This window comes from Macaca fascicularis, chromosome 15 (assembly GCF_037993035.2).
Source record: "Macaca fascicularis isolate 582-1 chromosome 15, T2T-MFA8v1.1".
Classification (NCBI taxonomy): domain Eukaryota; kingdom Metazoa; phylum Chordata; class Mammalia; order Primates; family Cercopithecidae; genus Macaca; species Macaca fascicularis.
The window spans coordinates 107,203,149-107,227,427 of NC_088389.1; the positions used below are offsets into that span (position 1 = coordinate 107,203,149).

General features: G+C 43.6%; 1 long non-coding RNA gene across 4 annotated transcripts in view; it reads left to right on the plus strand.

Moving 5' to 3' along the window:
• The first annotated feature begins 206 nt into the window (after positions 1 to 206).
• Positions 207 to 24,279, plus strand: part of LOC123569102 (uncharacterized) — a 51,508-nt gene continuing 27,435 nt past the window's right edge. For 2 of the 4 annotated variants that reach the window (XR_012424804.1, XR_012424805.1), the window contains exons 1-4: positions 207 to 1,090; positions 2,671 to 2,933; positions 5,716 to 5,789; positions 7,069 to 7,161. This is a non-coding gene — a long non-coding RNA (uncharacterized lncRNA). Of the gene's footprint in view, positions 1,091 to 2,426; positions 2,585 to 2,670; positions 2,934 to 5,715; positions 5,790 to 7,068; positions 7,162 to 24,279 lie in introns of those variants that run through there. The other 2 variants (XR_010581619.2, XR_012424806.1) reach the window with 2 other exon arrangements.

Sequence of the window (24,279 nt, forward strand, 5' to 3'; positions counted from 1 at the left end):
TAAGATAGCCCCATTGTATACAGTGAAGAGAACCTTTTGCAGCAGTAGCCGGAATAACCACTCCTATAGGCCGCTGTCACTGTCCATCTGACTACAAGAGCTGAGGATGATTAGATTGGCAGCAGTTTTGCTTCTAGCTCCTTGGAATGTATCTATGGAATTTCATTTTCTGATACCCAATATATGTTGATTTAATCACTTGTTAGGTGAGAATGGCCTGGTTCCTTGAGCTGCATGCCAGTGGGAAACATATGTTCCCTTCCAGCAGGAGGACTCGAGAAGATTCATACTCTCCGGGAGCCTCCATCCGAACATCTGACTGTGGGAGTAACTTGCATGAGCAGTATGGGTTGCAGGAGGAGGATCTTGTTTAACTAGTAAATTTTGTGCATTTCATATGAAGGTTTATTGACCTTTAAGATGAAGATACAGAAGCCGGTATTGTTTGTTTTGTTTTAATTTCTGCAAAACATGGATACTACTATCACTGGCTTAAACATTATTGGGTATTTATAATTTACTTCCTTTGCCATTAGACTCATTAGTAAACGCTTCCTGGTCCGGTTAGAATTCCCTTATTTGATTTGATGCAAAGAAGATGTGTTTTCTCTTCATGACAGCTTTTCGTGCCCCTTCACTCAGAGGAGAATGCTCCTTTAAGTATGTTCCTCAAAGCCCACTGAGCTCATCGTGACAACAGCTGGCATTTGTTGAGCATTTACTTACTGCATGTTCTAAGCACTTTGCATGTATTACTTCCTTTCACTCCATAACAACCCTGGGGATGGGCACTACTTACAAAAAATTGGCCCAATTTACAAAAGAGCAAAGAAAGGCACGAATCCATAATAAACGGCTTGAAAAACTGTTTTTCTCTGATCCATTCATCTCTTACCATTTTAACCATCCACCTTCTTCCCCAGACCCTGGCCTGCTGTGAGTGCAGCACATCTTCTCTTTATTTTTGAGACAGGGTCTCACTCCATTGCCCAGGCTGGAGTACAGAGGCATGATCACGGCTCACTGCAGCCTTGACTTTCTGGGCTCAGCAATCCTCCCACCTCAGCCTCCAGAGTAGCTCAAACCACAGGTATGTGTCACCGTGCTTGGCTAATTTTTGTTTTTGTTTTTTTAATAGAAATGAGGTTTCGCCGTGCTGCCCAGGCTGGTCTCGAACTTACGAGCTCAAGCAATCCACCTGCCTCGGCCTCCCAAAATGCTGGGATTACAGGCATGACCCACCGTGCCCAGCCAGCACATCTTTTTTTAAACAAGAAATGCAGGTGGGGCGCAGTGGCTCACGCCTGTAATCCCAGCTCTTTGAGATTGCGCCACTGCCCTCCAGCCTGGGTGACAGAGCGAGACTCCATCAATAAAAGAGAAAGAAAAATAAGAAAGAGAGAGAGAGAAAAGACAGGGAAAGAAAGAAAGAGAGAAAGAAAGAATAAGAAAAGAAAGAGGAAGGAAGGAAGGGAGGGAGGGAGGGAGGAAGGAAGGAAGGAAAAAAAGGAAGGAAAGAAGGAAGGAAGGGAGGGAGGGAGGGAGGAAGGAAGGAAAGGAAGGAAAGAAGGAAGGAAGGAAGGAAAGAAGGAAGGAAGGAAGGGAGGGAGGGAGGGAGGGGGGAGGGAGGACAAGAAAAGAAAAGAAAAGGGGAGGAGAGGGGAGGGCAGGGAAAAGAAAGACAGGGTCTTGCTGTGTTGCCCAGGCAGAAGGGCAAGGTGTGATCATGGCTCACTGCAGCGTCGACCTCCTGAGCTCAAGCAGTCCTTCCACCCTAGCCTCCCAGGTAACTGGGACCACAGGCACATGCCACCATGCCCACCTTATTTCTTAGCTTTTGTAGAGATGAGGTCTCCCTATGTTGCCCAGGTTTGTCTCAAACTCCTGGGCTCAAGCAATCCTCCCATCTCAGCCTCTCAAAGTGCTGGGATTACAGGCATAAGCCACCATGCTTGGCCTCGATATTTGCTGCTCGGTCAATATTTATTCCTATAAACTTCCCAATGAAAGGAGATTTGAAGGGTGGTTTTAACCTTCTTCTTTATCTTAGGTGATCAATCACCTCAATTTGCCCTGGACTGTGGAGGTTTCTGGGATGCTGGATTTCGGATGCTAAAACCAGAATAAGTTGGTCATCTCATCTTTATCTTCCCCCTAAATATCCAGTATAATCTACATCAGTGCTTTAAAATGGAATTTGTGTTTTATGGGCATTAGCAATTCAGAAATGTGCCTACACAGGCAAACAGAAAGAACAGGGGAGTCACAAACAGGCTTAGCCACATACAGGTGATACACTCACACTTAGAGTGTTGGGCACCAATAGGTGAAGTTCCGGATTAAGAAGAGAATTATAACTGAGCAGGGCATTGGAAGACATCCTCTTATGGAACCTGAGAAGCCTAACCCAAACTATTTGCCGCCAGGTCACCTACCTCTGAAGCGGTCTTGACGGTGGATGGTTAGAAATCAGCATAAGTTTAATAAAGCTGGTTCCCGTTATCACATGTGAATACATATCCTGAATTATACCTAACAAACTTTGCAGCTTCTACTTTGGAAATTCCTTCTACAGTCTATCCAGGTACCGAAGGTGCCAAACTGAGCAGTGTCCTTGAATGTTCCTGTCTCCTCCTCACACCCAGTTACTAAGACCTCTCTCCTTCACAGTGACTCCATTCACATGCTCCTGTCTTGTCATCGAGCCCTGTTCATCTCTTACCATCTTTCACCTGGACCGTTGCCAGTTTCTGAGCTGCCTGCTCTTGAATGCCGGCTTCCTGAAAATATCACCAAAACAATCTGATCATAAAACAAAGCGGAGTCTATTGCTCACTGAAGTAACAGAGAGCTCCGTCTTTAGAGTCTTGGTAACATTTCGGTGAGAGGATGACCCGATCGCATTGTTTAGGAGGTTTCGGATGCTGATGAAGGTGAGTCTGACAATGTGGGGTCTTGGCAAATAATCATGATTAAATAGTTTAAGATTAGAAGACGCAGCAAAGTGAGGATTTTGAGGAAAAGAGTTCAAACAGTCTTGGAATATAAATTGCTTTTTATTGATGTAACTCTGAAGATGTTCCTGGAGTGAAAAAAAGGAAGTTATTTGCAAGTTTTACCTTCCAGGGTGAGAGTTTCTGGAATAGGAAAGTTCTGCTGATGAAGATAGCAAACTGTGTGAGTGTAGATGGTTTTGCCTGTCACCTCCATGCCTCCTATCTCAAACTCTTCCACTCTGATAGCAACAGCAACAATAATAACAATAGTTACAATATTAGTAGCAGCAAATATTTAGTTCTCATTAGATGCCAAGCACTGTCCTCAGCATTTTACAAATACTATCACATTAAAGTTCGCCATAATCCTATGGTATTGGCACTATTATTGTCCACATTATACAAATGTAGACACTGAAGCAGCTTAGAGAGGTCAAATTATTTGGCCAAGTCACACAGCACCTTCCACAGTCAGAGTTCTATCAGAAATGAAAATGTGATAATTGAACACTCTTGCATAAACTTTTTCAAAGATTTCCTGTTGCCTAAAACATAAAAATCTTGATTTCTTCAAATAGTACACAGAACCCTCCATGGTCTGGCCTCAGTCCCACCCCTCCAGGCTTCTTCATTGTATAGGATGCTCTACCCATGCCTGCACCACACATGCTGTTTCAAGTCTTCATGAATAGCGCTCATTTGGGGTTTTTACTCCTGGTATCTACTCATCATCCATCTAATAAAAACAGTAGCCTGGGGAAACAGTGTCTTCCCTCACTTTCAGCCTGTTTGCATTATCCCCACTTCATGTGAACTGAGACTAAGAAGGTGCTGGGATGGTTGCACTCATCTTACAGGAAACAGGAGAATTAACCAACACTGAGGAGAAATGGGAAGATACAAACTATGTCATGGGGCCGTCCTGCAAGCCCTGGAGCAAGCTGAGCCCAAGCCTTTTCATTGATAGAATCCAATACATTTTATTGTTTAAGAGAGAGTGGTTTTTTTAAGCACTTCCATCAGAAAAGGTCTTAATTCACACTGCAGTCTGCTAGAACATATTTCTTCAGGCTTTCAGACTAGAACACCCTCACCTTTCAACATTCAGCTCAGATATCACCACCTCCATGAGGATTTTTGTTTGTGTGTGTGTGTGTGTGTTTTTGAGACAGTCTCTCTCTGTCGCCCAGGCTGGAATGCAGTGGTGCAATCTTGGCTCACTGCAACCTCTGCCTCCTCAGTTCAAGAGAGTCTCCTGCCTCAGCCTCCTGAGTAGCTGGGACTACAGGCACCCACCATCGCACCTGGCTAGTTTTTGTATTTTCAGTAGAGACGGGGGTTTCACCATGTTGGCCAGGCTGGTCTCGAACTCCTGACCTCCAGTGATCTGCCCGCCTCAGCCTCCCACAGTGCTGGGATTACAGGTGTGAGCCACTGTGCCTGGCCTAGGAGATCTTTTCGGACCATCTCTGTCCCCCACGGCCTTGCATAAATGTCCACTCTTTTCTTTGGCTTCCATAGTATCCTAGACAGAATTAATCACCATCATCTAAAATAGGCCATTGAACTTACTTGTGTACATATGTGTGATTTAAAAAAAAAAAAAAATCAACTTTATTCTTTAGAACAGTTTTAAGTTCACAGCAAAATTAAGTGAAAAGTACAGAGAATTTTCATATTCCCATATATCCTCTACCCTTCCTGTCCCCAGTATTACCTCCCCACTTTTATTTATTTATTGAGATGGAGTCTTGCTCTGCCACCCAGGCTGGAGTGCAGTGGCGCCGTCTCAGTTCACTGCAACCGCTGTCTCCTCGGTTCAAGTGGTTTTCCTACCTCAGCCTCCCTAGTAGCTGGGACTACAGGCAATGCCTGGGTAATTTTTGTGTCTTTAGTAGAGATGGGGTTTCACCGTGTTGCCCAGACTGGTCTTTAACTTCTTACCTCAGGTGATCTGCCCACCTCAGCCTCTCAAAGTGCTGGGATTACAGGCGTGAGCCACCGCGCCTGGCTGTTGTTGCAACTTTTAATGGCAAAACCCACAATTACTTTTGCACCAACCTAATAAATCGATAAAGTCAATTAATTTGCTTAATTTCGATTAGCCACTCTTAAGGGAAAAAATAATTTCAGATTTTTTTTTCCTCAAATAGAAATCATAACAGTCGAGGGGGAAAAATACAGACTTACTGATAACCTTTTATAATTTGGCTGAATTCAGCTTGTCTTTATTCTCCCTGTGAAATAAAACCTTACTGAAAACTAAATGCTGCACCTGAATTAAAGCGTCCTGTCAGGTTTTTTTCCTGTCCACAAATATTTCTGTTCAGGAAATTTGATCTTTAGGAATCTGATGTCCTTTCCTCACTGCCTAAGCATGTGACTGAAATAACTGGGTGGAACTGGGAGGAACTGATCCCTCATGTGTGGTTACAGAGCTGGGGGCTCAGGAAGGTAGGTCGAAGTTACTTCTGTTCACCAGGAGAAGAGAAGGAAGAACGACGAGCCAGAGACAGTGCACTTTTGTGGGTCTCCAGCTGCATTCTTTCCCAAGCCATTTCTAGAATCGGCATGAGGGAGGTCAGGGTACACCTGTTTCCTAGGAAGCCGGACTCCACTTTGCATGAACTGCAAACAAGGAAATAGGGATAGAGAATGAAAATAGGGAAGAGTATGAGTTCAAATACTTGAAAAAATAATGTACGCATTTTTTACTTAGGAGAACAACAACGAACCAGTGGCACAGGAGAGAGGAAAGCCTTCCCCAGGAATCTTTCCTCATAACTTTGCATGGTAGGTGGGCTGTGGGGAGAGACGTGATTCAGTACTGCTGTGTCACTTAACAGTTGAATCTGCCTGGAGTGCAATGGCAGAGGATGAAAAGTTGCCTACTATAATTGTTACAGCCATTTAAGAACGTTTCCCTCCACCTGGGCACTATTGACATATTGGGCTAGATAATTCTTTGTTGTGGGAGTGGAGGCTGTCCTGTGCATTATGAATGTTTGACAGCATCCCTGGTCTCTACCCGTTAGATGCCGGTGGCAACCCCAGCCCCACCCCAAGGCACCATCATTGTGATAAAGATGCCTGCAGACATTGTGAAATGTCTCTCGGGGGGTAAAATCATCCCTGCTTGAGAACTCCTGATTTATAGGAATAATTTCATTTCCATCACAGTGCCTGTCTTATACTGGGCAGAGTGTTTACTATGTGAAAATTACGGACTAGGTACAGCTTTACCTAGGTGAACCAAATATTCATGATTACTGCTCATATGGGCCTTAAATCTGATGAGTGAAAAGATGGATGGGTGAATGCAGGATGGCTCAAAAAGCAGATGTGATTTCTCTTAGGAATCAACCAGTGTTAAAAAAAAAAAAAAGTCACCCAGCCTACTTCCTTTCTAGTCAATCACAGGAGGTTAAAAACGATCCTTGTGTGAGGCAGGCCAAGGAGTCCCCCATTAGATTCCATTAACCCAGGAAAAAAAAAAGCAGTAATATTGGCCAGGCGCGGTGGCTCACACCTGTAATCCCAGCACTTTGGGAGGCTGAGGCAGGTGTATCATGAGGTCAGAAGTTCGATACCAGCCTGACCAATGTGGTGAAACCCCATCTCTACTAAAAATACAAAAATTAGCCTGGTGTGATGGTGCGCACCTGTAATCCCAGCCACTCAGGAAGCTGAGGCAGGAAAATCACTTGAACCTGGGAGGCGGAGGTTGCAGTGAGCCGAAATCATGCCACTGCACTCTAGCCTGGGTGACAGAGTGAGACTCCATCTCAAAAAAAAAAAAAAAAAAAAAAAAAAGATGGTCAGTGATACCTGTGACAATATGACAGGCTTTTGGAAATATAAGGAAACAAGATACAGTATATTAAAAATAATTTTCAAATACTAGACTGCTTCAAAATCAAATAAAAGGGTTGATAAAAACATAGATGTCTGGGCTCTACCTTATGTTTTAAAATCTTTGAGGGTGAAGCAGGTATGATTCATTCTTTTTATAAAAAGATACATATATGTACACATATATTTAATTGAGACGGGTTCTCACTATGTTGTCCAGACTGGCCTTGAACTCCTGGGCTCAAGCAATCCTCCCACCTCGGCCTCCCAAAGTGCTGAGATTACAGGCATGAGCCACCACGCAGCCAACCAGGTATGATCACTTCTTATTATTCATGGTAGTTATGTTCTATAAACTCATAGCAAACACTAAATTAGTGAATATTGGACTATTGCCACAAGGGGAAATATAAGGTGAGGCTCCTGAGAACCTCTGGTCACTACATTTTTGTCAATTGAAATGCCATTTGCATTCTATAGGTTCATTTTCCAACTTCCTTGTAAAACAAGCCAGTCTCACCAGGGTTGAAAATCGTCTCTTCCACATAACCTTTTCCCGTAGAACACTGAGCAAACATTTAAAAATCTGTTCCGCAGCATTGTGACCTGCAGAACCTACCCCTCCCACAGGTTTAACATTTTTCCATGCTTCGTCGCCTTTCGAAATGTGTGGGCCAGCCAGCACTAGCCACAAAGGGTTTAACATTTTTCCATAAATTTCTTTGGCTTTCAGCCTCACAGCAATGCTGTCCACTGTGCTTTTTTTTTTTTTTTTTTCTTTTTAATCTGTCATCATCTCATGAATACACCCATTTAGCCACTCTTCCATCTTATTTGTAGATCTAACATGCAACTGTAGATGTTACTTTAGCGCTTTCTGGAGCAGCGTCACAGCCAACTGGGAAATGGCCCCTTCCTTTTTAGGTGTACACGATTGTTGACTCATTCACATTGAACTGTAAGTCATGCCTGAACAAAGCTCATCTAACACACATTTTCTCCCTGTAAGGCACGTCACAGCCTTCCTGCACTTACGAACACTAGACAGCGCTTTCAGTGCTATGCCTGGGGCCTATTTACTTATTTTTTTTTGAACATCTAATTTTAGTCCCAAAAGCTTTTATTCAGTCCTCAAATTGTTACCATGAAAGAAATGATAAATTGCAATTTTATTATTACTCTATCACTGTGTATCAAGCCCTTGTTACAAAATCTCCATTTACTGTCTCCAAAAAACCAATAGAAAACCCACAAATTATATTACCTAATGATCTATTAACAGATGACCCTAGCTTCTCCAAGTGTGTGCCCCGACCAGTAGCAACAACATTACCTTGTTTGGCTGGGGGTGATGGCTCACTCACACCTGTAATCCTAGCACTTTGGTAGGCCAAGAGGGGAAGATGGCTTGAGTCCAAGAGTTCGAGACAAGCCTAAGCAACATAATGAGACCTTGTCTCTACAAAAAATAAACAAAATTAGCCAGGCATGGTGGCACACACCTGCAGCCCCAGCTACTCAGAAGGCTGAAATGAGAGGGTAACTTGAGCCCAGGAGGTCAAGTCTGCAGTGAGTCATGATCACACCACTGCACTCCAGCCTGGGTGACAGAACAAGACCCTGTTTCAAGAAACAACAACAAAAAAGAAAAAAAATAAATAACCTTGTCTGAAATGCAATTTTCAGACCCTAACTTAGAACTACTAAAGTAGAGACTTGGTGGGTGGAGACCAGCAACCTGTGCTTTATCAAGCGGTTTTTTTTTCTTTCTTTCTTTTTTTGAAACAGAGTCTCACTCTGTGGTCCAGGCTGGAGTGCAGTGGTACAATCTCAGCTCACTGCAACCTCCACCTCCAGGGTTCAAAGGATTCTCAAGCCTCAGCCTCCCGAGTAGCTGGGATTACAGGTGCACGCCACCACACCCAGCTAATTTTTGAATTTTTAGTAAAGATGGAGTTTTGCTATGTTGGCCAGGCGGGTCTCCAACTCCTGGCCTCAAGCGATTTACCCACTTCAGTCTCCCAAAGTGCTGGGATTACAGGCGTGAGCCACTGCGCTGGGCCTTTATCAAGCTTTTTAAGTGATTCTGATGCATCCTCAAGTTTGAGAACCACTGGAATAGACAAATGTTTATTGACATGAAAAGTTCACAATACAATGAGTTAAATAAGAACACATTGCAAAGGAATATATACAGTGTGATTCTGGTTTTGAAATATTTACACATATGCAAATGTATAAAAACAGATCTGTAAAGGTGTACTTTAAAATGGTAACAATTGTTACCACTGGGTAAGGAGGTTACAAGGGATTCTTTCCTTTTTTTTAACGTTTTGTTTGAGTTTCAAATGTTTCTGCCATGAATAACAATTTCTTACGCAATTTTAAACGGGAGCAAAACCAACTCCATGAGGAAGAATTTGACAGATAAGGACCCATCTGTGTCCCCGAGTTCTACTCCCTGCCTGTGGAATCGCTTTCCTCGTGCTCACAGCCATCCACAAACCGGTACCTACAGAGCAAAATTTCCGTCTGGGTCTCTCAAGCAGGCAGAAACACACTTGCTTTTCTTGATGTCCCTTAGCACAGCTGGAATTTTTACAAACACTGTGCCAAACATCACAAGAGACGATGGAAACTAAATAAGTACAGAAAGTATAAGAAACCAATTTCTGAAGGGGGTTTCCGATTCAAGCACCGCTACCTGTTTCTCTTTTCATGTAATATTTGCCTTGAGATGCTCCTATGTTCATGCTTTTAGGGCCAGGTCACTCCATAAATAGCTCCTTAGCCAGATTTCTCTTTGAAGCTACAGTCTCAGTTTCACATTCAAAGGCAGTGTCTCCTCCTAAGTTGCTGGTGGGACTCTGGTCTCAGACATGATAGATGAACTCATTCCTCGTGCATGACTCTGACTTTCAGGGCATTTGAGCCTGAACAGATTCTATATGCTTAAATATTCAATCACTTTGTAACAGAAATAATTTCATAGTCACATCAGTCCACAAAATTCAGGGGTATGAAAATATAACTTTATTTTGAAATAACTCAGACTTAATGTAGAAGACCATGACTTCCCTTTTGTATTAGTCAGGGTTCTCTAGAGGGACAGAACTAATAGGATAGATGTATATATGAAGGGGAGCTTATTAGGAGAATTGACACACGATCACAAGGTGAAGTCCTACAACAGACTGTCTGCAAGCTGAGGAGCAAGGAAGCCAGTCCGAGTTCCAAAACCTCAAAAGTAAGGAAGCCTGTGACAGTTCAGCCTTCAGTCTGTGGCCAAAAGCCCAAAAGGCCCTGGCAAACTAATGGCATAAGTCCAAAAGTCCAAAAGCTGAAGAACTTGGAGTCTGATGTTCAAGGGCAGGAAGCATCCGGCACAGGAGAAAGACGGAGGCCAGAAGACTCAGCAAGTCTCGCCTTCCATCTTCTCCTGCCTGCTCTATTCTAGCCATGCTGGCAGCTGATCAGCTGGTACCCACCCAGCTGGAGTGTGGGTCTGCCTCTCCCCGTCCACTGACTCACATGTGAGTGTCCTTTGCCAACACCCTCACAGACACACCCAGGACAATACTTTGCACCTTCAATCCAATCAAGTTGACACTCAGTATTAACCATCACACCTTTCTATCTGAAAGAAACATTTAATTTGGTTAATTCTGTAAATCTTTTTTTTTTAATTTTGTTAATAGTTCAAGTCCAAAAAAATTGATTAAAAAACATTCTTCAGTGTTAAGTGGCTACTCCATTCGCAGTAGCCCTTCTTCCAAGGTTTCTCTTTCCAGTCTCCTTTCCCCCTCACATGGCTCTTAATTCCTGCCAGTAACTGAGTGGGAAGAGGCAGTCACGTTGCTTCCGGGTCTCTCAGTCCTCTGCTGACCTTCGGGTCTCTCAGTCCTCTGCTGGCCTTCGGCTCCAGATGTTTCCTTAGCATCTGCATGGTACCCGGGAATTTTAAGCGGTGACTGAACTGCAGGTGCAGGTCTCACTTGGCCCCCATAGCACTGGGACCCATGCAGATTCCACTGTGTTACAGTGACTGTCGCTTATTTAAAAAGATCTCGGCATATTCATCGTGATATCTTGTATCTGTATGGGGTTTCATTATGTTGGCCATGCTGGTCTCGAACCCCTGACCTCGGGTGATCCACCTACCTCGGCCTCCCAAAGTGCTGGGATTACAGGTGTGAGCCACCACGCCTGGCCGATATCTGTTATTTAGATGAAGCCCAAGCCTTCAGGTAATTTATAATGCATAATTAAGGCATGATCAGTTCGCATTAAATCAGAAAAGTTTCCATCCTAGAGATGGCTTCATCAAACTAACACTTTGCTATTAAACATACTGAATGTCAGAAAAGGGATTTCATTGGAGAAACTAGTAACTTTTGTTAGGAAGCGGTTATTTAGCTTGATTCTTAGAAACGAGCTCTCATTTGTGATGCTACAGGTATTCCAAATATGAGGACTGGCTAAAAATACCTTAAAGAGACTCCTAACTCTTGTACAGGCAGGGGTGTAAGAATTAAGGGAGACCTAAAATTTGTCTTGATCCCTGAGTTGTCCTACAAGCAGCTGTTGGTATAGGAGGATTTCTGAATGATGCCAGTTGGAAGGGACTCCTGCTTCTGAAGTGCTCTTGTGTGCTACTTGTAAGCATTTCATGCAGTGTGTGACTGGATCACCTAAAAGGGTACAGAGCTAGAATTTCATTACACCAACAGGACAGTATCAACTCCTTGGTGGTGACTAATGAATGTTCACATAGTAAACACCTATGTGGATGACAGACTTCGACCTAAGATTTCTTTCCTATAACCTGATAGGGAGATTATAAAACAGCTAAATCTCACTCCCTAAAATTTCTTTAGTGTCTCCTATCTGCTAACAGAAACAATCTAAGGGTTGAGCATGACCAAACTGACTTGAATCAATTCACTGTGTTCTTACCCAATTCCCTGTAAGGACAGACACTGTTCATTCCTTTGATGCACATCCCTTTATCCTTGTTTAGGATCCCCGGTGAGGTCTTCTGATTCTTTCATGCACCATTCCAGACCAATATAATCTTCTCTCATGCTACTTCTGAGCCATGAGGAACCTGGAGGGAGGGCATCTCTGTACTTTTCATGGGGCAAAAAAGTGAATGTAGGAAATCATATCAGCTAATATCACATCTCATCCTTCCATATGTGGAACACCTGTACAGGAGTTAAACACAATAGCAAGAAAGAAATTCCTTCAATCAGGCCAGGTGTGGGGGCTCCTGCCTATAATCCCAGCACTTTGGGATCTGAGGCAGGTGGATCACTTGAAGTCAGGAGTTTCAGACCAGCCTGGCCAACATAGCAAAACCCCGTCTCTACTAGAAATACAAAAATTAGCCAGGTGCAGTGGCAGGTGCATGTAATCCCAGTTACTTGGGAGGCTGAGGCAAGAGAATCACCTAAACCTGGGAGGCAGAGGTTGCAGTGAGCTAAGATCGTACCAGTGCACTCCAACCTGGGTGACAGAGCAAGACTCCGTTTCAAAAAAAAAAAATCCTTCAATCAAATTCCCCAGTTGTTTACAAATGCATCTCAATAGGGGTGTTATTGGTATTTTTGGGTAAGAGAAAAATCTTTCTTTTGCCCAACTATCCCTACCTTGCAAGACTTTTAGCATTCTTTGACCTTGCCCACTAAAAGAAAACAGTTTACATACAATTTTTAAAAGATCATTAAATATTTTGAAATGCCTCCAAAGGGAAAAACTTGGCCTGGTTGAGAACTGCTGTAATAATGGTCTCCCAAGTGTTTCACAGGTCTCTGGGGAGGCCACAGAAGGCCTCAGTGGCTGAATAGGAAAGCAGGTGGTTGAGGGTTCAGCCTCCTATCCCTGCCTCGAACACAGAACGTGCCTCAGGGCAAAGTGACTGACTTCCCAGGCTGTGATGATAGCTGTTATATTCTTTTTTTTTTGAGACAGAGGATCTCGATCTGTCACCCAGGCTGAAGTGTAGTGATGGGAATCATAGCTCACTACAGCTTCGACCTCCCAGGCTCAAGTGATCCTCCTACTTCAGCCTCCCAAGTAGCTGGGACCACCACATGTGGCTAAGTTTTTAATTTTTATTTTTGTAGAGATGAGGTCTCGCTATGTTGCCCAGGCTAGTCTCTAACTCCTCGGCTCAAGTGATTCTCCCACCTTGGCCTCCCTAAGTGCTGGGATTACAAGCACGAGCCACTGTGCTGGGCCCCCTATTATATTCTTCATAAGTAAAAGCATATCCAGAAATTTCCATTTCCAGTTTATCTTTACCCTGTTTTTCTTGACTATTTCTCCGAAGGTGCCTGGGGCAAAACCACTTGAACTTTACCCTCCAACACAACATCCTTTCTTTATCTCCTCACTATAGTTCTAGAACTATCATCTGCACATTTTCTGTTAGATATGATGGATCGAAATTGTTTACCAGAACTTAAAATAAATGGTAAAAGAGGCCATATTAATTATATACTGCATTGACAATGTTGATGATGCTTTGTTTCAGATAAACTATATATCTATGCTCTTAACTGCTTTTGAAATATTTGAAAATGGGCCAGGTGGGATGGCTCACATCCGTAATCCCAATACTTTGGGAAGCCAAGACAGGAGTATCACTTGAGCGCAGGAGTTTGAGACCAATCCGGGCAACAGAGAGAGACCTTGTCTCTATATTAAAAAAAAAAAAAAAATTGAAAATGGATATTTGTTTTTGAAATACTTGGCTTTATACATGTGTATATAATAAAAAACAAATCTCTGCATTGTGTGGGACAGCACCAAAGTGGTATGTGTGCATTTTCCTGGAAGAATGGAATACTGGAGGAAAAAGTCTTTGGATGCCTTGGGACAAGAGACAGGAATGAATGGGAGAGTGGAAGATAGGATGTTGTCTGTTCCTCAGCTCAGGCTCAGAGACCAGTAATTCACTGGAGTTACTATTTACATGAAGGACTTTGGGAGGCTCCAGGTATAAGCACAGATGTTTCTGGACTTCAGTGAAACATACCACCCTGATTTATAGACGGAGAAACCTCCCCCTTCCTGGGTGCCTGCAGCACAGATTTTAACACTGGGTTGGGATGGAAGGTTCTCCAGTGCTGTTTGGGCACCAGGAGGAACTGAAAGTTTGGTAACAGCACCTAGATAAAAGGGCTGAAACAGACACCAGCTAAAGTAATACTAATGAGGGAGGCATCTCCTAACAAGGCTTCTCAGCAGTGGAAAGGAGCAGCACAGAAAAATCTGATTGGGGCTGGGCGCGGTGGCTAACTAACGCCTGTAATCCCAGCACTTTGGGAGTCCAGTGTGGGTGGATCACCTGAGATCAGGAGTTTGAGACCAGTCTAACAACATGGTGAAACCCCATCTCTACTAAAATAAAATAAAATAAAAATTAACCAGGTGTGGTGGCAGCACCTGTAGTCCCAGTTACTCAGGAGGCTGAGGCAGGGGAATCACCTGAACCTGGGAGGCAGAGGCTGCCGTGAGCCCAGATCGCACCACTGCACTCCAGCCTGGCAACGGAGCAAGACTCCATCTCAAAAAAAAAAAAAACAAAAACAACCCCCCCCCAAAAAAAAACAACAATAATTAGCTGAGCATGGCAGCACGTGCCTGTGGTCCCAGCTACTAGGGGGACTGAGGCAGGAGGATTGCTTGAGCCCAGGAGGCGGAGCTTGCAGTGAACCAAGAGGGCCCTACTGCACTCCAGCCTGGGTGACAGAGTGAGACTCTCATCTCAAAAAAAAAAAAAAGAAAGAAAAATCTGATTGGCCTTGGTAGCAAGCACTTGGAAGGGGTCTCTAGTTATGGCTAGGGAAGCTTTAAAAGGTGGGCTGAGATCCTGTAGTCTGTAGACGGGGCCCACTCAGCTAGGGAAATGTGGATGCTATCAATGTTAACGTCACTGAAGACATTTCATTAAACACAGGGCTATATTTTTTTAGGCTTTTGAGCCAACCTATTTAGTAACTGCCAGGGCCACATGAGGACTTTCTCAGGCCCCAACCACGTTGCCTCTGTGGGCTCCTTCCTCCTTAAGAAGAAACAATAAAAATTGCGTTTCACAACTGCATTAGTGTAAACACAAATATAATCCAGGCTGGGTTCGTTCTAATATATTCATTTTTTTCCTTCTGATTTTAACAGAAATAAAAATGAAATCACTTTCTGTAGGCCTCTGAAAGTATTGTCGGCCCCAGGCACTCTGCCCACTGTGACTAATGGAGACGTTGTCCCTGGTAACTGCTTTCCTTTCGTTTTTTTTTCCAGTAGCTTCTTCCCTCTTCCCTTACTTGTGGCCCCTCCTGACAATTTTGTTGATTTCTATCCAAATCAGCCCTTTCACTAAGATTGAAAAGTTGCCTCTAAGTTGGCCATGTTTAATCATTTGCCAGATATTTCAATTTTTAAAAAAACATTAAATTATTAAATTGTTGGTTTCTCAAATGGATTTGCTATTTTGAGAAAAAATATACCAACTATATACTCAACACCGATTTTTTTTAAAAGTAGGAAGCTACAGTTTTCTATGGGTACATGGACCCTGAAAACCTGTTGTTTTTCCTAAATCCCAAACCCAGGTTGTTTGTATGGGTTCTAGAATCAGGGAGAGCAGTTCTGTGGGCTCTACTATTCAGAAAACACCACAGTCAACTGAGTCAACATAATCAGCCTTCCTGCCAACCACCCTCCAGCAACCCCTCAACTATTTACTCCTCGATGGGAGGGCACTGCCAGAAAGTTTGCTCTCAGATTAAAAGCAAAACAAAATGAAAACAACGATGTTTTCAGAAAAGAACTATTTCATTAGATTTCTATATTTGTCCTCTCCTCTGTCCACATTGCTAACATACTGGAAAGAGGTTGCTGGACTGGTTTGGTTTCTTTAGGAGAAAGGAAGATTAACTGGCCCCCAATTCTCAACCAGGCTGTTCGCTTTTCTGGCTTTAAAAGAAAATCAAGGGTGGGTGCAGTGGCTCACCCTGTAATGCCAGCACTTTGAGAGACCGAGGCAGGAGGATCACTTGAGCCCTGGAGTTCAAGACCAGCATTGGCAACATGGTGAAACCTTGTCTCCAAGTCCTGAGTTCAGGCAATCCCCTCACCTTGGGTTCCCAAAGTGTTAGGATTACAGGCATAAACCACCATGCCTGGCCTTCTACAAAAACTTTAGAAATTAGCCAGGCATGGTGGCCTGTAGTCCCAGCTACTTGGGAAGTTAAGGTAGGAGGATGGCTTGATCCCAGGAGTATGAGACTGCAGTGAGTCGTGATCGTGCCACTGCACTCCAGCCTGGGTGACAGAGCGAGACTGTCTCAAAAACAAAAGAAAGGAAAATTGACCAGGTGCGGTGGCTCACTCCTGTAATCCCAGCACTTTGGGAGGCTGAGGCAGGAGGATCATTTGAGCCCAGGAGTTTGAGACCAGTCTGGACAACATGGTAAAAACCCATCTCTACAAAAAATTTAAAAATTAGCCAGGCATGGTGGCCTGCAGTCCCTGCTACTAGGAGATTGAAGCAGTAGGATCACTTGAGCCCAGGAATTCTAGGCCACGGTGAGCCATAATCTCACCACTGCATTCCAGCCTGGTCTCACAGAGTGAGACCCTGTCTCCAAAAAAGTTCCAGCACTTTGGGAGGCTGAGGCAAGAGGATCGCTTGAGCTCGGTAGTTTGAGACCATCCTGGGCAAAACAGCAAAACTCTCTCTACAAAAAAAATAAATAAATTTTTTTCAAAACAGAAAACCCAAAGTAGAAGAATATTCTCACAATCAGCTGGAAATATCAAGTATGATTCTGAAAGAAACAAATAACTGACATAAGATATAAGGTGCTATATGAGCATTTTCTTTTCTTGTTTTAAGATACGGCCTTCAGTAGCATATAGAACATTTTGATTTGAGTATATGTGAGTCTCCCAAGAACTTTTAAACTCTTCAACATCCCTTTTCTAGGGTAAAAGTGTTAATTAAGGACAGGGTGGCAGTCATTCCAGCCAAAGCAAAGGTCCTCCCCACTTAGTCCTAACTTATCTGTTCAGTGGCATTTCTCTCTCTTTTTTTTTTTTTTTTTTGAGATGGAGTCTCATTCTGCCACCCAGGCTGAAGTGCCGTGGTGAGATCTTGGCTCATTGCAACCTCTGCCTCCCAGGTTCAAACAACTCTCTTGCCTCAGACTCCTGAGTAGCTGGGACTACAGGTGTGCGCCACCACGCCTGGCTAATTTTTGTATTTTCAGTAGAGACGGGGTTTTGGCATGTTGGCCAGGCTAGTCTCAAACTCCTGATTCACCTGCTTTGGCATACCAAAGTGCTGGGATTACAGTGTGAGCCACTGCCCCCGGCCTAGTGGCATCTCTTACATGCTGTTTCATGTACCTTATGCTCCAGCCACTTCAATTTGCCATTACTCCTTGAACATAAGAATGTGTTCTCTCAGGCCGGGCGCGGTGGCTCAAGCCTGTAATCCCAGCACTTTGGGAGGCCGAGACGGGTGGATCACGAGGTCAGGAGATCGAGACCATCCTGGCTAACACGGTGAAACCCCGTCTCTACTAAAAATACAAAAAAACTAGCCGGGCGAGGTGGCGGGCGCCTGTAGTCCCAGCTACTCGGGAGGCTGAGGCAGGAGAATGGCGTAAACCCGGGAGGCAGAGCTTGCAGTGAGCTGAGATCCGGCCACTGCACTCCAGCCTGGGCGACAGAGCGAGACTCCGTCTCCAAAAAAAAAAAAAAAAAAAGAATGTGTTCTCTCTCAACTCAGCAGTAAATGTGTCCCTACTTCTGCCTGGAATGTGCCCTCTTCCCCAACACAAATCCCTTCATCTCCCTTCATCTGAACAGCCCCCTCTCCTACACACAGTTCCCACATCTCTCCAGCCTCTGCAGTTTCCTGCATTCTCAGAGAAGGGGCTGTTTTACAGGTGAAAGAGGAATGTAAGGGATACAGTTACAAAGACCACCGTGTGCAGTTTGCCGGAGACTGAGGGACTGCTCAGAATACGGGACTCTCAGTGTGAAACCTGACAGTTCCAGATAAACAAGCATGGTTAGTCACCATATATACCACACTCCTGAACCTTTCATAAAAAAAAAAAAAATGATTTGGGGGAAAAAAATAAAGATTTGTTGACAAAATCTAGCTACTCAAGAGAAGAATCAAAACTAAGAGATCAGAAATGCAGAAGTCTTGGCAAAAGAAATGGTAATGAGCACTGACTACATTTACATATAAAATTAAAAGGAAATATGGCAGAAATTATAGTCAGCACATAGGCTTTATAAACCTTAACCATGTAAAACTTATAACAATACAAATAACAAATTTTGGAAAGTGGAGAGAGGGAGGAAGTCAGGAGGTCATGTGCTGTACTGATTTTTTATATTTCATAATAGGAAGTAAATTGACTCTGTCCAGAATTAAAACAAATGTAAGAAAAAAAAGAAAAAGAAAGCCCTAAATGACCAACTTCTTAATGGTTTTTTTTTTTTTTTTTTTTTTGAGACGGAGTCTCGCTTTGTCGCCCAGGCTGGAGTGCAGTGGCCGGATCTCAGCTCACTGCAAGCTCCGCCTCCCGGGTTCACGCCATTCTCCGGCCTCAGCCTCCCGAGTGGCTGGGACTACAGGCGCCCGCCACCTCGCCCGGCTATTTTTGTATTTCTTAGTAGAGACGGGGTTTCACCGTGTTAGCCAGGATGGTCTCGATCTCCTGACCTCGTGATCCGCCCATCTCGGCCTCCCAAAGTGCTGGGATTACAGGCTTGAGCCACCGCGCCCGGCCCTTAATGGTTTTACATAATGTTTTCACTAAGCCCTAGAAGGATCTCTTAGGAATGCATACTTTATTGTAAAGAAACATTCATTTGAAGTTATACTTTACTTTTTCCCTTTTAAAAATATTAAATTATAATCTTTAATCTTAAAAGTAGCATTTTTATTATATCCTTCTTTTATCTTTCTCTGTTTATCTAGCTGGCTAAACACAGAAATTCTGAGAAAAGCGACTAAATGTTACTAAATGTTGAGATTGCTTGCTCCTAGCTATTTGGATTTGGGGTGGAAGAGGATGAAACTTCTTTTTTTGTATCGTCTGGTATTTTTAAATTTAAATAGCTCTATGATGATTGATTTTATGTGTCAACTTGGCTAGGCCATGGTACTCAGATATTTAGTCAAGCATTATTCTAGATGTTTCTGCGAAGGGATTTTTTTCTAGATGAGGTTAACATTTATATCAGTAGCCTTTGAGTAAAGCAGATTATATTACTTTGTCATGTGGGTGGGCCTCATCCAGTCAGTTGAAAGCCTTCATAATGAAAAAGACTGTCTTCTCCAGAAAAAGAAGGAATTCCACCAGCAGGTGGTCTTTAGACTCAAACTGCAGCTCTTCCCTGGGTCTGCAGCCTGCTAGTCTACCCAGTGAATGTTAGACTTGTGAGCTTCCACAATCTCGTGAGTTAACTTCTTAAAATCAATCTCTCTCTCTCTCTGTCTCTCTTTACATATATATACATATACATATGCATACACATATACATACAGTCATCCTTCAGTAACTGTGGAGGATTGGTTCCAGGACCCCTTGAAAATACCAAACTTCAAGGATGCTTAAGTCCCTTGTGTAAAATGTTGTAGTATTTGCAAGTAACCTATGCACACCCTCCTGTATACTCTAAATCATCTCTAGATTACTTCTAATTCCTATGTGAAAGGAAAATCTTTTGGCCTCCAAATTACTAAGCTAAGGGAAAAGTCAAGCTGGGAACTGCTCAGGACAAACCTGCCTCTCATTCTATTCAAAGCCTTCCCTCTGCTCACTGAAATAGATGCATATCCTGATTGCCTCCTTTGGAAAGGCTTATCAGAAGCTCAAAGTCTGCAACCATTTGTCTCTCAGCTACCTATGACCCGGAAGCCCCCTCCCTGCTTTGAGTTGTCCCCGCCTTTCTGGACAGAACCAATATACTTCTTACATACATTGATTGACGTCTCATGTCTCCCTAAAATGTGTAAAACCACGCTGTGCCCCGACCACCTTGGGCACATGCCCTCAGGACCTCTTGAGGCTGTGTCATGGACGCCCTTCCTTAACTTTGGCAAATAAACCTCTTAAAATGATTGAGACTTGTCATTTTTCTCGATTGACACCTAAGACAATGTAAATGCTATGTAAATAGTTGTTATACTATATTGTTTAGGGAATAATGACCAGAAAAAAAGTCTATATATGTTAGATAAAGATGCAATTATCCACTTTTTTTTTCCCCCAAATATTTTCAATCTGCAGTTGGATGTGGAACCCAGAGAGGGCTAACTGTATACGCACCCCCTCTCCACACACACCCACACCCACACATGCACACACACACACAGTATACACAGTGTATAGACACACACACACACACACACATCCTGTTGGTTCTGTTTCTCTGAAGAACCATGACTAACACAAATACTTAACACATATGTATAACGTGTGTAAAAACAACATCGTGTTCAAGATAATTATTCCTTTTTTTTTTTTTTTTTTGAGATGGAGTCTCACTCTGTCACCCAGGCTGGAGTGCAGTGGCTGGATCTCCGCTCACTGCAAGCTCCGCCTCCCGAGTTTAGGCCATTCTCCTGCCTCAGCCTCTTAAGTAGCTGGAACTACAGGCACCTGCCACCTCGCCCGGCTAGTTTTTTGTATTTTTTAGTAGAAATGGGGTTTCACTGTGTTAGCCAGGATGGTCTCAATCTCCTGACCTCGTGATCCACCCGTCTCGGCCTCCCAAAGTGCTGGGATTACAGGCTTGAGCCACTGCACCTGGCCGATAATTATTCCTTTTTATTTAAAAAGTTTTATTTAAGAAAGTAGGTCCAGAGGAATTTAGAAAAATGTCCAAGCGGACCTCCATAAGCCCCTTGCACAACTAGTTAGAGGTTGAGCTGAGAAGGAGATTCCTGGCTGACTTAATCAAGAGTTCGCCTTCCTTTCCACTGAGCTGTGATGGTTCCTGTATCGTTATCTGGTAAATTGGCATATAGAAGCACTAAATGCTTGGAGAATACAGAATACGAGGTAGGTCTTGATGGCTTCGTAGAATCACCTGGGAGGAGAGAGCTGTTGAAGCATTTGCAGGTAGGAAACAGTGTTGAACTAAAACCTTAAAGGAGGGGATGAGGGTAATGTGTGTGTGGGTTGGGATGGTTATGGGGCAGATGTACTCTAAGTAAAAAAAGTCAAGGTATGGAGCAGTATGAATGTCACTCTTATTATAGGAATATAAGATATGTATGTATATATACATGTAATCAGTTATTTAAAAAACATGCGTGTGTGTGTGTGTGTGTGTGTGCGCGCTTGCAGGCACACATGTGCATGGGTATGTAAGGAAACCTGGCCTGCACCTCCAGGTAGGAAAAGTAACCACTGCCCTGAGGACTGAGTCCCCTAACCCTTAAGGAGAGAGTGAATAGATTTGTGAATCCATTTGTGTTGCCAGTGGATAGACCATTAAAATGTTCCATGTAGGTCTCACAAGGAATGTATCTTGTGGGAGGATAGGGTAGCGCTGAGAATCTTTTTTTCATTTGGCTCCTTCCTTAGTGTTCACATTTTTTTTTATCATGTTCATGAAATTCTTTTTGTAATAATAATTTTAAAAACTAATTTAAATTAGGCCGTGTGCGGGGGCTCACATCTGGAATCCCAGCACTTTGGGAGGCCGAAGCGGGTGGATCAGGAGGTCAGGAGTTTGAGACCAGCCTGGCCAACATGATGAAACCCCGTCTCTACTAAAAATACAAAAATTAGTCGGGCATGGTGGCAGGTGCCTGTAGTTCCAGCTACTCGGGAGGCTGAGGCAGGAGAATCGCTTGAACCCAGGAAGTGGAGGTTGCAGTGAGCCAAGATTGCGCCACTGCACTCCAGCCTGGGTGACAGAGCATGACTCTGTCTTGGAAAACAAACAAACAAAAAACAAATAAGAAAATAAACTAGTTTAAATTAAAAAGAAAGGGGTACTTATTACCACTGAATTTTATACTTAAAAATAGTTAAAATGGTAAATTATGTATATTTTACTGCAATAGAAAGAAGAGAACGAGAGAGGCAGGAGGTGAGAGGAGAAGTGGGGGAGAGAGAGAGAAGAGAGTAGAGAAAAGGAGAGGACAGGGAAGGGAACACAAGCTTTAGATTGACAAATATGGGACTGAAAACAAATGTGTAAAAATTCTACCTTTCCTGAAATGGGTCCATTATTGATGTGGAGTATGCTAAAAAGAAAATGTGCAACTTGGACAATTGCAAAGAACCCCAGCAGGCAAGGAAAGGCAAAAAGAGCAACGTTTGGTGACGGTATTTCTTGCCACCTCCCACTTTCAAGTTGACCATGGGGCTGGGCTAACAGAAGCCCCTGCCAGGCCTGTTCCCTGGAGAACTCATCTCTGGACTGGAGCCTCAGGAGCCTCCTCCAGGAGCTGCCAGGCCAGCAGCATGATCTATCTGGACTTGTGCCCACATTGTTCTTTCACTCGCTTTTCCATTCAAAACCGAGACAAAATAAAAATGTCCCAGACACCTGGGTCCCCTGTGTTAGAACTGGCACCAGAAAACTTTTCCTGGCCAGGTGCCCACCAGAGCGGAGAGGAAGGTCCACACACTAGGCCATTGAGGAGATGGACGCCATGCCAAAGCAGCTTGCACTGCGGCCGGCTGGAATGATCTAGAAAAGCAGGGTCCTGATCCAGTCAGTCGGCTGCCGTAAACCTTTGTGGCTTCACAGCTGTGCCTGATGTGGCTCGTGTCCCTTTCAGGCCTCGGCTTTTGGCCTTCTCTGTGCCTGTCCAACAGAACTTCACTGTTTGGGCCTTGCATCACTGCTTCTCCTGTGGGGAGAGAATAAGATTGAATGCAGACATTTTGACACAGCCTTAAAAAAACCTGTGATCAAATAAACATAAAATTTGATAGGGCATGGAGACTCATGCCCGTAAACCCAGCACTTTAGGAGACCGAGGCAGGAGAATCTCTTGAGCCCATGAGAGCAGCCTGGGCCATATGGTGACCTTTTGTTTCTACAAAAAAAATTAGCTGGCTATAGTGGCATGCACCTGTAGTCCCAATTAACCTGGAGGCTGAAGTGGGAGGATTGCTTGAGCCTGGGAGGTCGAGGCTGCAGTGAGCTCTGATTGGGCTACTGCACTCCATTCTGGGCAACAGAGCGAGAGCCTGTCTCAAATAATAATAATAATAGCATAAAAATTACCATTTTAGCCATTTCTAAGTGTACATTTGAGTGGTGTTAAGTACATTCCCAACATTGCGCTCAAGGTAGCATTTTGATGCAGAGGACGTTTTGAGGCAGGCCACTCAATGAAGTAATTTCCCCCCAACTTTTTATTTTATTTATTTTATTTTATTTTTTGTTTTTTTTGAGACAGGGTCTTACTCTGTCACCCAGACTGTAGTGCAGTGGTGCTATCTCAGCTCACAGCAACCTCTGCCTCCCAGGCTCAAGCGATTCTCTTGACTCGGCCTCCCAAGTAGCTGGGATTACAGGTGCCCACAACTACTACCTGGCTAATTTTTGTATTTTTAGTAGGGACGGGGTTTCACCATGTTGGCCAGGCTGGTCTTGAACTCCTGACCACAAATGATCCACCCACCTTGGCCTCCCAAAGTGCTGAGATTACAGGCATGAGTCACTGCACCCGGCCAACTTTTTATTTTTAAAAATTTCAAAAGAACAGGCAGTGACCAACCATTCACCTAGATTTGCCATTTGTTAGCATTCTCCTCCATCTCTCCGTCTCCCTCTCTCTCCATCTCTCCCTCTCTCACTGCGTCCTAGTTTGTTTTGGCTGAAGCATTTGAGATTAAGTTGCATCATGATGACAAGTTACTGTTAATTCCTTCTTGTGTATCTCCGAAAAACAAGGACATTCTTCTTCAAAGCCCTCAAGCTCTTGTTTTTTGTTTGGTGTTACAGTTCAGGATCTAAAGATCACATCTCACTTAGTTGTTATGTTTCCTTAGTATCCTTGAATCTAGAACATTTCCCCAGTCTTTGTATTTGTGTGTGTGTGTGTTCACATGTATGTGTATGTGTGTTTGTGCGTGTGTGTGTGCGTATGTGTGTCTTTCTTGACATTGCCTCTTCTGAAGAGCCTAAGCCAGTTATTTTGCAGAATAGCCCTTAATTTGTTTTGTCTGATTGTTTTGTGTTTGGATTCAAGTTAAGTATTATTAGTAAAAAGGCTATTATCTTGACATTCACTGGTGGACAGCAGTTCAATTCTGGTACTAACCACCTGGAGTTAGCGTAGTCCCACAAGCAAAGGACATAGTTCCGAAGAAGACTGCCTTCAATTGTCCACCAGAATGAACTCAGTCTCCAGCGCCCTCCCCCT